At 43.9% G+C, this 16,623-nt stretch overlaps 1 long non-coding RNA gene across 1 annotated transcript; it reads left to right on the top strand.

Annotated features, from left to right (window-relative positions):
• Positions 1-370: 370 nt before the first annotated feature.
• Gm46833 lies at positions 371-3,643 on the top strand. Its single transcript, XR_001784055.1, has 4 exons — positions 371-491; positions 1,334-1,407; positions 1,954-2,078; positions 3,334-3,643. It is a non-coding gene; the product is annotated as a predicted gene, 46833 (long non-coding RNA).
• The last annotated feature ends 12,980 nt before the right edge of the window (positions 3,644-16,623 follow it).

The following is a 16,623-nucleotide window of genomic DNA, read 5'->3' as shown; positions in this document are numbered from 1 at the left end:
ACAGACGGTTGGGAGCTGCCATCAGATGCTGGGATTGAATCTGGTTCCTCTAGAAGAAATTTTATGAAACTGAGCCTTTCCTCCAGTCCCATAAAGTCTCAGACTTTTGTTGTAGGCAATGAATGCCATTTTTATTTTCCTTAAATGATGAGAATTATATTTTATTAGTTAAAAAAATCTATAATCTTCAATCTAACATGCCACCAGTTGTATATCACCCTTTTCCCTAATGAATTCAACATTTCATGAACATAAAAGTTAGTGCGGGTTTCTTGCCCTTGGGAGAACCATCAGACTTCAGGAACTGCTGTGTGTACCTCCAGTTTGCCACACAGACGTCATGAAAGCAAGTGCGTCTGACTTGTGTTATTTATTCCATTATTTGCAGTGTCAGCAACTGGGCCCTGCCCTGTGCAGGCTCTGCACGGATCCTACTACAGCCTGCAAACCGTGGCCTCCGATTGTGTCGGGAGTACATGGTGGTGGAGAAGGTGATGTCTGCCAGAGTGAGGGTGTGGTGTCATACTCTCAAAGGAAAGCCAAGGAAAGCCGAGGGACCCACTGATTCACATGCTATTGCTTTTGCACCATTGATAATTATTTCTAGGGTAGAAGAGAAATAGCACGGTAATTTGATCATAAAAACAACAGTAAGTTGGATATGGTGGCACAATCCTGCAATCCTTGTGCTTAGGAGGAAGGGAGAGAAGCAAATGAGATTGTGGCCAGCCTGGGCTTCTTTTTTTTTGTTTGGTTGGGTTTTTTGTTTGTTTGTTTGTTTTTTTGTTTGTTTGTTTGAGACAGGGTTTCTCTGTGTAGCCCTGGCTGTCCTGGAACTCACTCTGTAGACCAGGCTGGCCTCGAACTCAGAAATCTGCCTGCCTCTGCCTCCCAAGTGCTGGGAATAAAGGCTTGCACTACCACTGCCCGGCCAGCCTGGCCTTCTTACATCATAAAAATTTCAAACTAGGTCCCATGGTCTCAAAACAAACAAACAAACAAACAACAAAAACAAAACACCCACCAACCTACCAATAAGTAAATAAAAACAAAATGAGTAAACAAACAAACAAACAATCAAACATTAAAGCCTTGGCTTTGCAGACTTTCTGAGAAGGCCTTGGTCAAGCCAGGATTGGTAGAGTTCATTTTGGAAATATCTGGACAGGAGTTTGGTGCTCTGATGACCCCAACTTGTCCCTACACCAGCTTTTCACTGCTCCCTTCCCCCAAAAGCCGTGTCACAGGAGGTTAGGAATTCTTGCCACTGAGACCACAATCATTTTCAGGGACCTACTTCTCAATGACTAGATTGTCCTTTCTTCTGTTGTAGAAGAAGAGTTTCCTAGGACCAGAAGCTTGGACTTTGTGGATTCCCTAGGGAGTGGTTGCCAGGATTTTTTCAAGGTAAGATAGATAATAATAAAACAAGACTTGTCATAAATTGTGTTGGTTTGCAGTCTACTATGTTAGAGAAGTCAGCAGGCAGAAACTTGAGGCAGCTGGTCATCTCATCTGTAGCCAGGGAGTTAGGAGCAGTGAATGCTGGGACTCATTCCACTGTCTGAACACCAAGTAACGTTCACTGCAAGCTGGCACATTTGCAGGTAGTAGTAGCTCCCACCCATTATTCCACCATGAATTCTAGGGAAGAGCATGCTCAGAGAGGCCATTTTTCCAGGATGCCCTTAGACTGACCCAGGAGCCCAAATACTTCCTTGCCCTTCTATTCATTTCCTTTTCCAAATCAGAGGCAGCTTCCTGTTGCATCTTGATCTGTAAGCCAGCACTTTTGCTTGGTTGGTTTGTGTGGAGATGGAGTCTCAATCTCACTGTGTAACCCAGGTTGGCCTTGAACTCATGGCATTTCTGCTTTAGCCTCCCAAGTGCTAGGATTATAGGTGTGAGCTTATTGCACTTAGCTGCGTGATTTATTTTTATGTTTTTCTGCAGGTTTGGGATCAAACCCAGAGTCTCTGCTAGGATGAATGCTTGCCTAATGTTATTACAAACTGTGGGTTCCATTCTTAGCGCGACAGGAATGATGTCAACAAGAGTCACCTTCTCACTCTTGCCAGGTGACTAACCAGCACCAAGTTACACTGCCTCCCCAAGCCAGTACTTTATTGATTTATTATTAATAATCCATAACCTTTATTTCCTATTACTGTTGTTGAAATAGTTTATACTTTGCTGTGCAAACATTTAAATATTCTTTGTGGTGGTTTATTTCCATTGTCGACTTTATTAAATTAAGAAATACTGAGGATCGGCCTAAGTATGACTTGGTGGTAGAGCACATGCCTGTGCATAAGGTGTTCATGGACGCAACGTGTTGCCCACTTTCTGATACTGTCATAAAGGTTTTAAAAATTCAATCCAATATACTTTACTCGGTATATGGCTCTCTCATAAGGTTAAACTATAGACTAGTGTTACACTAATGACTACAAACAGAATCCAGGAGAGGCAAGTCTTTAATTCCCCATTGTGCACAATGTATTTCATGCTTGGGTGTTTCTCAAGAACTGCACATATGCACATGAAATGAAGTCTGGTTACTGTTATTCCTATCAAAATGTATCTCCTGAGAGCATGGAGATTTTCTTTTTCTAGGAGCCAAATACCGTACAAGCTAGAAATTCAGTCACTGAAACGCAAAATAAGATTTGAAAATTTAAAGCACATAATCTTCAAGTTATAGGAGAAGCTAACCGTTTTCTTGAGCAGCTTTTAAGCTTCATTCGTCCTGAAAGTTTAAATTTTTCATAATCAGCAAACACGAGAACGCACGAAATGTGTAATACAGGTGTACTGCAAACTTGTTTTAAAGATTCCATGTCTGACAGAGTCTGAACAGATTTGAAAGTAGAATCCCATTTTAAATGCATTACGAAGAATCCTGGTCTTAAGAGAGCCCTAAAATGGATCTTACAACGTTTATGGAATTCCATTATTAGAAAACTCCCTCCAGTTATACTCTGAGAATCTGAATTTGTGCATTTCATGGATCTTCGGGCAAAATGTGGACTCATAGAAGCCATTATACAAGTATGTCTTTTAATTTACAAGTTAGAGTCATACCACGTCATTTTATGATCAAGTATCCGGAGGGAGAGAAGCTTTTGTGAGCTGTGGATGAGTCTCTTGCCATCGACAGAAGAGGAGAGGTGCAGTGGGCATCTTATATCCACTGGCACAGGTGAAACCATTAGCTACTTCCTCTTTCTGGAATGTATTATGTTTTGGACTTAGTTACTGATTCCTTTTCTATGTTTAAATTGGCTGTTTCATTTCATAGTCTTTTTCCTTGTCTTCTTTATACATCCATAGACAGTGCTCCTTCATAGTCCATGGTTATCCTGGTTCACAGATGTCAGCCTCACAGGGCTAAATCCTAAATACAGAGTCTGAATGAGGAGGACTTCCACTCTGTGCTTCTGCTTCCGAGTTCACGCAAAGGAGGGTAACGGCCCAATTCCACGGAGGTATGGCAAGGGCTGAATAAGTACATGTACATAATTTAAAGTAGTGCCTGGTATGTAGGAGGTACATTGTGGGTTTTATGTGTATATGTGTGTGATTGGGTGCACATATGTGTGCATGTGGAAGCCAGAGGTCAGCCCCACTGTCATTCCTCAGCGCCTTGTTTTTGAAATGAGGTCTCTGTTTGGCCTGGAACTTTCTGGTGCTAAGTTGCTAGGCCAATGAGCATCAGAGATCAGCCTGTTTCCTCCTCCCCAGCACTGAGTACAAGTTCACCACATCTTTAACAGACATCTTCAATGGGTTCTGGCACTGAACCGTATCAACTGAGCCATCTTCCTAGATCTTCAGTATGTTTCCAGTCTAATGTTTATCCAGGCATAGTGTCTCGTGCCTGTAATCCCAGCACTTGGGAAGCTGAGATAGGAATATCCTCACAAGTTCAAGGATAGCCTGGGTGACTTAATGAGTTCAAGGCTAGCCTGAGCTACAGAGTAAGATTCTGTATACAAACGAACAACCAAAAGAAGGAAACAAAACTGAAGCACACCAGCGCTCCTCTCAGTGCACACCGAGATACGTCTAGCATTGTCCCTCTGTCAGACCGAGCAGGAAAAGGCCAGCAGTGGTCACTTTTACAGACTTCCTCCGTGGTTGTTTGAAATGTGTATAATTTCTAACTGACCATATTTAACAACCAGCTTACATAACCCCTCAAAGATTAACAATTGGTTCTGACAAGTAGGCACAAGCCAGGTCTGGTATTCTTCAGCTAACTTAACAAGCATTTCTGTGGTTAACAAATTTCTACACGTGTCCCTTTTATGTGTGTCTCTGGGGTGGATTTGAGGAGTGTGAATTGAGTCCCAGAACAACACACTCACTGTCCAGTCTCTTTGAAGGGGCTCTGCTGGTTGTTTCCACCAGGACTAAGGTGTTTAGTTTCTCCAGGGTTCTTAGTTCCTCCTGCTGTCCAGAGTTGGATTTGTGGCTTAGTGGAAGAGCACTTGTACAGGAAACACAAGGTCATGAATTTTTTGAAAAATAAAATGGTTCTGGATGTTTTTTATTCATAAATGCTTAGTTAGGCTGTTGTCTACTTGACATAAGCTAGAGTCATCTATGCTGGGCTTATTCTTCTGTTCATGTCATTCTTTTTAAAAAATGGTGTGTGTGTGTGTGTGTGTGTGTGTGTGGTGTGTGCGTGTAGTGTGTGTGTGTTTGTGTATGTGTGTGTATGTGTGGTGTGTGTGTGTGGTGTGTGTAGTGTGTGTGGTGTGTCTGTGTGTGGTGTATGTGTGGTATGTGTGGTGTATGTGTGTGTATAGTGAGTGTCTGTGTGCTATGTATGTGTGTGTGCGGTGTGGTGTGTGTGTATGTGTGGTGTGTGTGTGGTGTGTGTAGTGTGTGTGGTGTGTGTGTGGTGTGTGTGTGTGTGTGGTGTGTGTGTGGTATGTGTGGTGAGTGTCTGTGTGCTATATATGTGTGTGTGTGATGTGGTGTGTGTGTATGTGGTGTGGTATATGTTTATGTGTGTGTGTGTATGTGGTATGGTGTGTGTGTTTCCCCCCTTCTCCACCTGTGTGTACGTACACATGCATGTAGAGGCCAGAGGCCTCTACCTCATTTGTTATTTTCTTATTTTTGAGTACTTTTCTTGACGTTTCATATACTTATGTCTTGGTCATATCCACCCTTAACCACCCCAACACCTTCCACTTCCAATCCCACATTTTCTCCTTTTATTGTAAGAAACTGAGGCCTATCAGTGCTGCTGTTGGAATGCTGACTGATTTTGTTTGTGTGATTCTGTGAACACAATCAGAGCTGCAGCGATGTCATGAGTTCAGTGTCCATGACCTGTGGAGAAGCCAGCACTTCCTGCATGCGTGCCCATTCTCCAGCTCTTAACATCGTTCTTCCCTTTTTCATAGCAGTCTGCTATATCCCTAGAAGAACAGAGCCCCACAGAGTCCCACGCAGAGCCTCACACAGAGCACCACACAGAGCACCACACAGAGCCCCACACAGAGCACCACACAGACCACCAAACAGAGCCCCACACAGAGCACCACACAGAGCCCCACACAGACCACCACACGGAGCCCCACACGGAGCCCCACACGGAGCACCACACGGAGCCCCACACGGAGCCCCACACGGAGCCCCACATGGACCACCACACGGAGCCCCACACGGAGCCCCACAAAGCCCACCACACAGAGCACCACACAGGGCACCACGCAGGGCACCACGCAGGGCACCACGCAGGGCCCCACGCAGGGCCCCACGCAGAGCCCCACGCAGAGCCCCACGCAGAGCCCCACGCAGAGCCCCACACAGAGCCCCACACAGAGCAGGACGTCTTTATCAAACCCTTCTCCTCAAGGCTCAGGCATCTAGCAAAAGAGAGAGCAGTAAGATTGTCAGAGCCAGAGTTGGCAGAGGCCTCCAAGGAAACAGCACCTTCCAGACATAACAGGATTGATCCGAAGTCACAGAGACCGTGAGATCGAGCAGATCTGCACAAGTTTAAACCAGACAAAATCCTAGCATGGAGAAGGAGAGCGGGCACAGAATTTTACCTCTGACCAAGAAGTTATTTGCAATTTGCTGGGAAAGGGAAGATCAGTTTTCTCCAGTGGAGTGAGACTGAGTATTTTAACCACACTTCGGGACAGACCCCATGCCCAGGAGTTGTTGGCCAATATAAATAGACTCTATCAGACTCTATAGTTTTGTTTTATTTGTTTGTCTTGTGTGTGTGTGTGCATGCACATGTGTGCGTGCATATGTGTACATGTGTATACATGTGTACATGTGTGCATGTGTGTGTGTATGCATATGTGTACATGTGTGTGGCATGTGTGCATGCACACTCAAGGGTTTGTGTGTATATACATGTACATATTTTCTGCCTTTTGATTCTTTTGTTTTGATTTTTGTTTCTTATTTCTTTTTCATTGAAGGTGAGAGAATGAAAGGAAGAACATGAATTTTGGTAGATATGGAAGGAGAGTCAGTCCGGAAGGAGGAGGGGGAAAGGATATGATCAAATATATTGTCTATAAATTTTTAATAAATACAAAAATGATTTAAAAAGATAAAGAAATATCTTTGATCAAGGTTGAGAGCAACACTAGTGTATGCATGTAAATATAGATACTCAGAAAGCAATTTGATGACATGCCAATTAAAAAAAAGTTTTTACCAGGTTCATGGTACTAGGCATGAATTCCATCTTGTGAAGAAGTCCTCAAATGCAGTCATAGAATAGTTGGTTGTCCCTATAACCTCCATGCCATTATAGCACTAGTGGGTACATCTTCCCTGGCACGCCAGAATTGTAGCATGCAGGGTCTGTCACTGAATAAGACCACTATTATTTTCTACCCTAGCAGTTTGAGTAGCACACTAAGCCAATTAGTTACCAAGGAAGAAGTTTCCAGGTCAAGTCCAGCTGGATTTTTATGCTCTCCCATCAAAGTGTGTTATGTCTTCGGCACTAAGGTCTTCCCGTCTAGTTCTGGGGGGCAACCGTGAGCACTGGAAATAGCTTGAGTTGTTTTGAAGGTCCCCTGGGAACCCTCTAATCAAGAACTCTGATGGAGGTATCACTCCTGGCCCTGGGGTTTATATTTAGTAATCCATGTCTTCTGGGGGCACTTTATTTATTTATTTATTTATTCATTCATTCATTCATTCATTCATTCATTCATTTTTGAGACTGTATCTGTAACTGACCCTGGGGCTCATGTCTCTATTACACTGGCTGGCTAGCAAGCCCACAGACGTCTTCCCACGCCATTTTTCCAGGGCTGGGATTACAGGTGTGCGCCTCCATGCCTGGCTTTTCCATGGGTTCTAGGGGACTGAACTCAGTTCTTCAGGCTTGTGCCATGAGCCCGTAACCAGTTGAGCCATCTCCCAGTTATGGTACTGTGGGTGTTACCAGACAGCCTGATAATCAGACTGACTCACACCATACATTTCTGAAAGTATAACCTGGAAGACCAGATTCTAACTCCAGCTTCGCTCCTTACTAACTTACAGACCCAGTCAGCCATTGACTCTCACCAATTCCCAGGTTTCTTCTTCAGACTTTTTATGCTTTCCCACATGATTGCAAGAACTCTATCTTACTCTGGTAACCATTAAAAAATTGATGAGATTTTAAAAATCCACAATAAGCAGTCAGTCTCCTTTCTAGTCTGGTATGAAGATTAATGTGATGTTAAATACCATACAGTTTAACAAAATGCAGAAACATATGAAAGCAATGTATAACCTTATTAATCTCATCAGCACTTTCAAGACAAATTTCTGAATCAATATTGTGGAAGGCAAATGCTCCCTGGGGCTTGAGAGCAGACACTCACGTTAGTGTTTGTCGAGTGATGGCGGAAGATACCAGATGTTGACCATTGGTCTCCCTATGCACAAACACACATATATGCCTGCGCACACCACACACATACAGCACACACATACAAGCACAAAACAACAGTAACAAAAAAAAACCCAATTATGAAAGCTGTTTGCAGAAGAATTTGTCTTGAAGTAATTTAAGTCTATTTACGCCACTCAATGTGATTGAATGGTCATATGTTTCACTGCAAAGGGCATGTGTGCTTCCTGCTTCTTATAATGATCTAAAGAAAATCAGGTCAGAAAAGCCAGGACAGAGCTGAAATGGCGCAGAGGCTAAGAGCATTTGTTGCTCTTGCCGAGAATTTGGGTTCATTTCTACATAGCCACGTGGTGGCTCACAACCATCTCCAACTTCAGTTCCAGGAGAGCTGATTCCCTCTTCTGGCTTCTGAGGATACTAAACATGCATGGGATATACACACATGCGTGCAGGCAAGACATCCGTACATTTAAGATTTTAAAAAAGTTTTTAAAAAGAAAACTCTAAGTGAGACACGCAAACTTCACTTCCTCGGGAGCCAAGGTCACGTGTAGTTCAGATAACAAGAACAAGAGGAAATAACTGGACTCTTACAGCTTCCAGAAAGGTGAAAACAATTTCATCAAATGACTCATTGTGTGCTGAAATGTAACGCAGTCCCTTTAACAGAAAGTACAGTTCCTAAAATGAACTCTAATTTCCCTTGAACAAAGGAAAGCAGTCCCAGTCCTTCGAAACTTTTCTTTTATCAAAGTTGAGACTTCAAATATCAAAGGCTCTAAGTCCTGGATGCAACAACACCTTATCATCCCATGAATTGGCTTCCAGATATATAGGATCATTGTGAGTCTTGAGAAATAAAGAATTGGATTTCCAGGAGTTGGGCTGAATTTAGAATAAGACCGAGATAGGGTCCTGACCTTAATATTTGCTCCGCTGTCTTTCAAAGCTGTGGCTTGTTCCCTGCTATTTGTACAAAGCAGAGCTCTCTAACCCTTGGCTCCTGGCTGCTGCAGGCCAGGTCGGAATGCCCTGCAGTGTCGTTGTAAGTACAGCCTTTGCAACCAATCTCCTCACTGGCATTTTGCTATTTGGAAAAAAATAAGCCTCATGTGAGCCTCACACTAAAAATATAGAAATGCAAGTGTTGGCCACTGACTTAAAAATCTAAAACATCTTGGATTTCCAGTCCTTCTGCCCTCTTTGGAAAGATCCTTTTGCAGTATTAAAGATAGCAATGTCTATTTTATTTAAGACGTAGAAGAGGGCTTGGGAAATGGCTCCGACTCTAAAGTGTTTACCTGGTAAACATGAAGACCTGAGTTAAATCCCCACAACCCACATAGAATCCCATAAGACCCCTTTGCTGGAGACACCCCACATCTTGTTTGGAAGATACAACGAAACAGCTGGGGTTGTACTCGACTCCTCCATCCTGGGTGCTAAGCAGGCTAGCTAGAATTCTCCTCCAAATGGTGCTAAGCAGGCTTCCAGACAATGCTAAGCAGGCTTCGGGGAAAGAAAAGACACTGACGATCTTACCTAGCAGGAAACTTTACGAACTACAATACCAACCTGCCAGGCCTGCAACCATTTTTAATTCCAGTTGAAGTGACTCTGTCACTATTACCTTCTTCCGTCCTCCTCGGGCACCAGGCACCTACATGGAGCACAGACATACATGAAGGCAAAGAAAAAGCCCATGGCCTGAGAACTTGTAGGCTCTAGTGAGGACTTACTACAACTGTTCAGCTAAACTCCATCTAAAATATCCACGTTTATACCCATAGATGAAGGAGACTTTTAGCCTTATTCAGAAAGGCCTCTCCTTACAGGAGAATCCTGGTTGCCCAAAATGCTGAACCTAAGAGGCAGTAGACATTTACATGTCCACATCTAAGGCTTTCAGATGCGGCCTTTGTCGTGGCATTAGGAAGAAAGCCTAAGAGGAGAAGGAGATGGGAGAGGAAGGGGGGTAAGAAAGCATGGGTGTGTGTGAGAATAATGAGAGTTACACATATGCATGAAGTTGTCAAAGGGAAAAATTCACTAATTAAAAACAGATACGATATACAAGACAGATATAATAAAATCACATGGCTCAATAAAAGTAACTGTCCAACAACAGCAAAGGTGGCTGTGGTGGCATAGGTTTGTAATCCCTGCGCTGGGAAGGAAGAAGTAGGTAACTCTTCAGGGCTCACTGGCCAGCCAATCTAGTCCACTTGGTGAGTTTCAGGCCAGGAAGAGGCCCTGTCTCAAAACAAGCAAGCAAGCAAACAAACAACAAAACAAAAACAAAACCCCCAAACTAAAACAAAACTCAATGGGTTTTGTTAAATAACACCCAAGTTTGTCCTCTTGCCTGCACATGCATGTACCTACATACATGCTTACACATACACTGAATGTATCTCTATGTGGCGGTTTGAATCAGAAAGTCCCCCATAGACTCACATATTTGAATGCTTAAGACATGGATGGCATTAGGAGGTGTGGCCTTGTTTGAGTGGGTGTGGCCTTTTTGAAGGAAGTGTGTCACTGCAGGTGGGCTTTGGAATTCAAAACCCAAGCTAGGACCAATATTTTCTTTCCCTCTTCCTGCTGCCTACTAATCCAGATGTAGATGTTACCTCTCCAGCACCCTGTCTGTCTACAGCACTACCTGTCCCACCATGATGATAATGGACTGAACCCCTGAAACTGTAAGCTAGCCCCAATTAAATGTTGTCCTTTAGAAAAGTTTCCATGGTCATGTGTCCCTTCACAGCCATAGAACATTCACTAAGACAAGTGGTATTGATACTGGGAGACTGAACCAAAGTGCTTCACTGAGCAAACAATTGTTTCAGAGAACGGCTCAGCCTAAGGGCTGGCCTCTACCTTTCCACCTGTAGAATGGAAGCAATAGAGCATGCCAGGTAGTAAATACATTCTGTGGTGCCAAGAAGTACTAAGTCTGCCATGCTTGGTGCTGCATCTGCCCACAATATTCCCTAGTCAGATCTGCAGCTTTCCCAATGAAAAGTGTTTTAGTGGCTGTCACACAAGTCCTGCTGCCCAAATAACCATGTGTCTATGGAATCGCATGCTTCTAAGGCCCCAGAGGACCTGAATGTCCCTTGCCAGTGTGACCATGACTCAGAGTCCATCCGAGCTCTCACTCTCAGCCCCTAAATTTATTTTTTTCAGCATTCAGTTTAAAAGCTCTTAGAAAGCACACTTACGAAGATTTCTTTTATGTCAAAAGTCCCCCCTTCAGTCTGTACGCTAGAGTCGGAGCTGGCAAGCCTGCCTGGCTATCGTCCCTTATAGCCCTATTCCAAAATCTTACTCAAGAGGCATGGGCAAGCATTTATAGACTTGTTGCATTTCACCCACTGACGCCAGTTCATTTCACTTTCCACAATATAGCATGTCCACAGGGAAACATAACTTCTCTATCCCTCTTGTCCCTACTATGTGCTGTGCAATTAAATCAGTTTCTTTGCCCTATAATTCACTACAGTGATATATGAACAAAGAGACCCGGAAGGACCCATAGCAGGAAGGTCCTGGTAGTGCTTTGCTACTGGAGCTCAGCCAGGTCGAGCATCACATTGGGAAAGTCAGGTGTGTGTGCGGGGTCAGGGTGGAGTGCATCCCTGCCTTTAGCCAGACTCACACATTTAAGAGGAGCCTCTTGGCGATCCGTTCAGCTATTTTATTTTAATGTACTTTTTTAAAAAATCATTTCCCATGATGGAAGTTAGTAGTACTGTTCTACGTCATTTATTTTTGGAGGTTGGGATGATTGATAACACAAGTACAGTCTTCTCTGGAAAGTAAGCACAAGGGCCTGGGTGAGGGCAAAGTCAGTAAGGTCCTGGACAGGCAGGGGGACCAGAGTTCCGTCCGCAGCATCCACATAAAAGTCACGTGAGGTCCTGGGGAGGATGCCTGGCTTGCTGGCCACTAGTCTGGCTCCAGGTTCAGTGAGAGACCCTCCCTGTCTCAAATGTCAAGATGGAGGGTGGTAGAAGGTGATATTTGATATGGACCACTGGCTCCCTGAAGCACATAGCCACACACCTGTCTGTATGTGCGTATGTGCACACACATATACAACACACACAACAACAATAATAAAACAAAAGTATACACCTGAAGATACAGCACAAATTCCTTTGGTTGCAGTTAATTTTAAATTAAATGTCTTTGCTGTTGTTTTGAGACCTGTAGCCTGCCTTTCCTAGACCAGGCTGTGTAGATCAGGTTAGCCTTGAACTCTCAGAGATCTGCCTGCCTCTGTTTCCCAATTGCTGAAATTAAAGGCATGCACCACCATGCCAGGGTAAATTAAGTTTTTAAATAAACAAAAAGGGTCTTCAAGAGACCCTTGCTCAGAACCAATAACTTATTATTTTTATTAAAATTACTAATACATTGCTCATGTACGAGTGACAGGGTTTCACTGTGACATCTCTGTACATCCATATGATGTGGTTCAATCATGTCCCCTTTTTACCTCCTCAAGTCTCCCCTTTACTTTCTAGAATGTCTATCCTCTGCTCTCCCATCCTGTCTGTCTCCAGGGGTCTTTCTGTGTCTTGTTTAACTGGCATCCTCCCATAGGTCCTATTTTTCTGTAAATGAAGAGACTCCTACAGACCACATCTTCTCCATCCATCCAACACCCATTTACAGAGGTGGAGTCTATGAATGGCAGTTAGCTCCCATTCATTAAAGGTGATTTTAGTTATGGCGCTTTGCTCGCTGTTTCCTTTTATAGTTTCTGCTTTTCTGAGATAAGGACTCATGGAGCTCCGTTAGGCTGACCTCAAACATCTGATCCCCTGCTTCCATCTTAAGTACAAGGGTGTTAGGATCGGGCATGCACTTGATATTTATTTTTATTTATGTATTTATGTATGTATTTATTTGTGTGTGTGTGTGTGTGTGTGTGTGTGTAACAGGATCTGTGGTCATCTGAACGAGAGTAGCCATCATAGACTCAGATGTTTGAATACTTGGTCCCTAGTTGGTGGCACTGTTTGGGAAAGCTTAGGAAGTGTGACCTTGTGAAGGAAGTATGTAAGGGGTGGGGGTGGCTTTGAAGTTTTATTTTTATTTACTTACTTTGGACTTTGGAGAACGGGGTCTCTTTACATGTTCCTGACTGGCCTGAAACTTACTATGTAGACCAGGCTAGCCTCAACTCAAAAAGGTTTGCTTCTGCCTCTTGAGTGCTAAGATTAAATGACAGTCCGTGTCCACTTCTCCCGCTGGGGTAGCCAGCCTGCTGTCCACCGGGCTGGGCTGGAGAGAGGGAAGCTTAGCTGGGATGGGTGGGTGCAATGTGGGCCTTGGTGGAGAGTTAGTGCCTGAGCAAAGAATTTACACACTGGGGACAGCTTTGGAGAACTGGCTCAGTTTAAGGGATGCAGGAAAAAGGATAATTTATGCCCCTGGGGAGGTGGCCAGGGTCTCTGGGGCAAAGTTGGTGTGGCCGTGTGCCATTGGCCAGGACAGAAGTGTTGGAAGGGTATGCCTCCAAACCCAGATTTGAAGTATTAAAAGCCTGACACTGTCCCCAGTGAGCTCTGCCTGCTGCCATGCTTCTGTGTTGTGATGGACTTTTACCCACAAGCCCATGCTGTGATGGGATGGATTCTTGCCCATATGCTCAGATAAATCATTCTTTTATATAAGGCCTTGAATTCGGGAAGTATGCCATGTGTGTCTCACACTCACCACCATTCTCCCCAAGACTCCTGAGTGCTAGGATTGTAGGCACGGACCACCACACAGAGCTTCATGTTGAAGCTTTTGGTTGATTGACTTTAGTGATGAAAATGGGCACCAGCCGGTGGAGCAGCATCTTCAAGGGGGAAAAACAGTGCTAGGGAAGTATTAACACCAGGATTTCATCTTATACTATAGAGCCAAGGTAGCACAAATATAACTACACGAACCAAAGCTATAGCCTTGAGTAGCCATAAGTGAACCCACACAGCAGCCACCCGAGTACGAATTTAAAATCTTTCCTTCCTTCCTCCCTTCTTCTTTCCTTCTTTTCTTTTCTTTTCTTTTCTTTTCTTTTCTTTTCTTTTCTTTTCTTTTCTTTTCTTTCTCTCTCTCTCTCTCTCTCCCTCCCTCCCTCCCTCCCTCCCTCTCTCTTTCTCTCTCTCTCTCTTTCTTTCTTTCTTTCTTTCTTTCTTTCTTTCTTTCCCTTTTCCCTTCCTTCTTCCCTTTCTTTCCTTTCTCCCTCTCTCTCTCTCTCCCTTCTTTCTTTCTTCCTTTCTTGTACATGTGCTTATAGTTTGAAAGGCACACTAACGTTTCCCTTTGGGCCCACACTGGCTCAGCACGTCAGTCTGCTGTGCTCACAACAGCTGCTGCTTCCTTCCAGAGGACTGGGAATGGATTAGAAGTCTTGTTGCTATGATACAGCACAGGAGTTGGGGTCAATCTCTACGTGAGTGTCACCCTCAAAAGTACACATCTATTGAGGAGGACCTGGGCTCTGCATTTAAGGTAGTTTGGAAGTTATTTCCTCTGGTGTGTGAAGCACATGGCTGCCAGGAATGGGTGTCCACTCATCTACACAGCTTTCTCTAGCTGTGGCCTTCAATATTTACTAGCTGGCGCATCTTAAATTAAAAAAGCTGATCATTTGAAAGGCACATTCATTAAACAAGCCAAGTTAGTTTGAACACTTTTATCAGAGTATTCTGTAAATGACCGTGCTGTCACTTGGGCTGGTAAAAACAGGCTGAGGTTGTCCATTCCCCACACCTGAAGGAATGCACTAACAATGGTTACCTTTGGGCCCACACGGATTCAGGAGAAATTGGTCCTTGTTGGCCATTAGAACTGTTTTGTTTATAGGTAATTTTCAAGCTGTTAAAATGTCATAAAGCCTTATAATCATATAAACTATATATATATTACAGTAAAGTCATAATAAAAGAAATAAACACACACACACACAGATCAGGGACCAAGAGGATGGTTCAGTAAGTACGTGAGAGTTTAAATACCAGTACACATTTAAAGATGACAGGTGTCACGGGATACCTTTGTGATCTAAGCACTGAGAGTCATGGCCAGCCAGTCTAGACTAACTGTTGACTAGGTCAGTGAGAAACCTTGTTTCTACAGGAGGCAGACAGCATAGCTGAGGATGACATCAGAGGCTACGCTCTAGTCTTCACACACATGTACACTACACCACCACCACCCATTCTCACCACCCCAGCCCTCCAAACACACACTAAGAGAGAAAATGAGAACCAGGATTAAGGAAGAGAACTCATTCTTGTGACAGATTATTTTCTGTCACTGTTATTTCTGTTGCAGTGAGCACAGGGTGAGCGATGGGTAAACACAGAATGCAGGGTCTAAAGGAGCTCAGATACTGTCATTTACAATCAAATAAGCAACTGCAGGCAAGGTATCAATCACCATGACCGCACAGTGCAGCCTAACGGTTCACACTAGCACATTGGGTTGTCCTATGTGCTAGCAGCCTATTGGCCTGCAGAGCAGGAGTCCTTCACAAGGATTGGTGGGGAAGGGGGATTACAGGCTGGGTGGCGGCGAAAGGAGACACCCATCAGAAGTGCCCCAGTACTTTGTGTTGTAGACTGGAAGAACACACAGCCACATGCAGCCTTTAGCTCTTCTTCCAAGTCCAGAGATGCCCAAAGGTCATGGTTCAGAACTCAGCGTCCTTCCAAGCGCATATGCATACTAACTTTGCTACAGATGATTTTGTATTGGATAAAAGCTGACTTGAGGGACTGCCTTTGCTTATAAAAGAAGAATTTAACTATAAAAAAAAATTCCCTGCAATTAAAGACTTGGCTAGAGTTAGAGTTATGTGACTTCCCATAATGACTGAGAGACAGGTGTCTCAGGAAGTGGAAGCTACAAGAGACTGACAGAGCTTGACAGGCGAAATGCCACTGACCAGGATCTCGTGGCCAGCATAGTCGAAGTGGTTTCTTGATTGGAGAGGGTATAAAGAGATGGACAGAAAGGAATGTCAGAGACTAAAATAACTGACATCATTATTCATTGTTGTGAGTGCATATAGTGTGTGTGTGTGCGCACGTGCATGCATGTAACATGGCACATATGTGGAGATAGCATGGCAATACTATGGAGTTGATACAATTCACTCATATTTACATGGACTTGAACTCGGCTCACTAGGCTTACAGGCCTTTACCCACTGAGCCGTCTCCAACCAAAAGTGGCATTTTGACCATGCAAGGGAGAATGAATGACCTTGTTTCTGGGTTCTTGGGCAAGTGTTTATACAACCATCAGAAGTACCGAGTGTCATTGTTACCAGTTCTGTGGAGCTTCACACACACTGCATGGCAGCAATCCAATGTCTGGCCAAGCCGCAAGCAGTTTCACCAAGGCTTTGAAGCAGCAGTGTGACCCTCCCTTTCTATGGCAGATTTCCAATGAAATAGATCAGTAGTCAGACCCACTTTGAGAAGAAACTGACCTCCTGTGTTGGATGCTTCCTACGACTGAATGATAGGAAAGCCTTTGGTTTACCAAGTGATTTCACCTGGTCTCACCATGTAGCCCAGGCTGCCCTCAGTCTCACCACACTCCTGCCTCTGTCTCCCACAGGCTGATATTACAGACGTGTTCCACCATACCCAATTTGGTTATTCTAGTTTTTCCTCTTTAAAAATACAAAACAAAACAAAACAAAACACTTA

Source organism: Mus musculus, chromosome 3, assembly GCF_000001635.26.
Source record: "Mus musculus strain C57BL/6J chromosome 3, GRCm38.p6 C57BL/6J".
NCBI lineage: Eukaryota > Metazoa > Chordata > Mammalia > Rodentia > Muridae > Mus > Mus musculus.
This window is presented reverse-complemented; position numbering and strand designations above follow the sequence as displayed.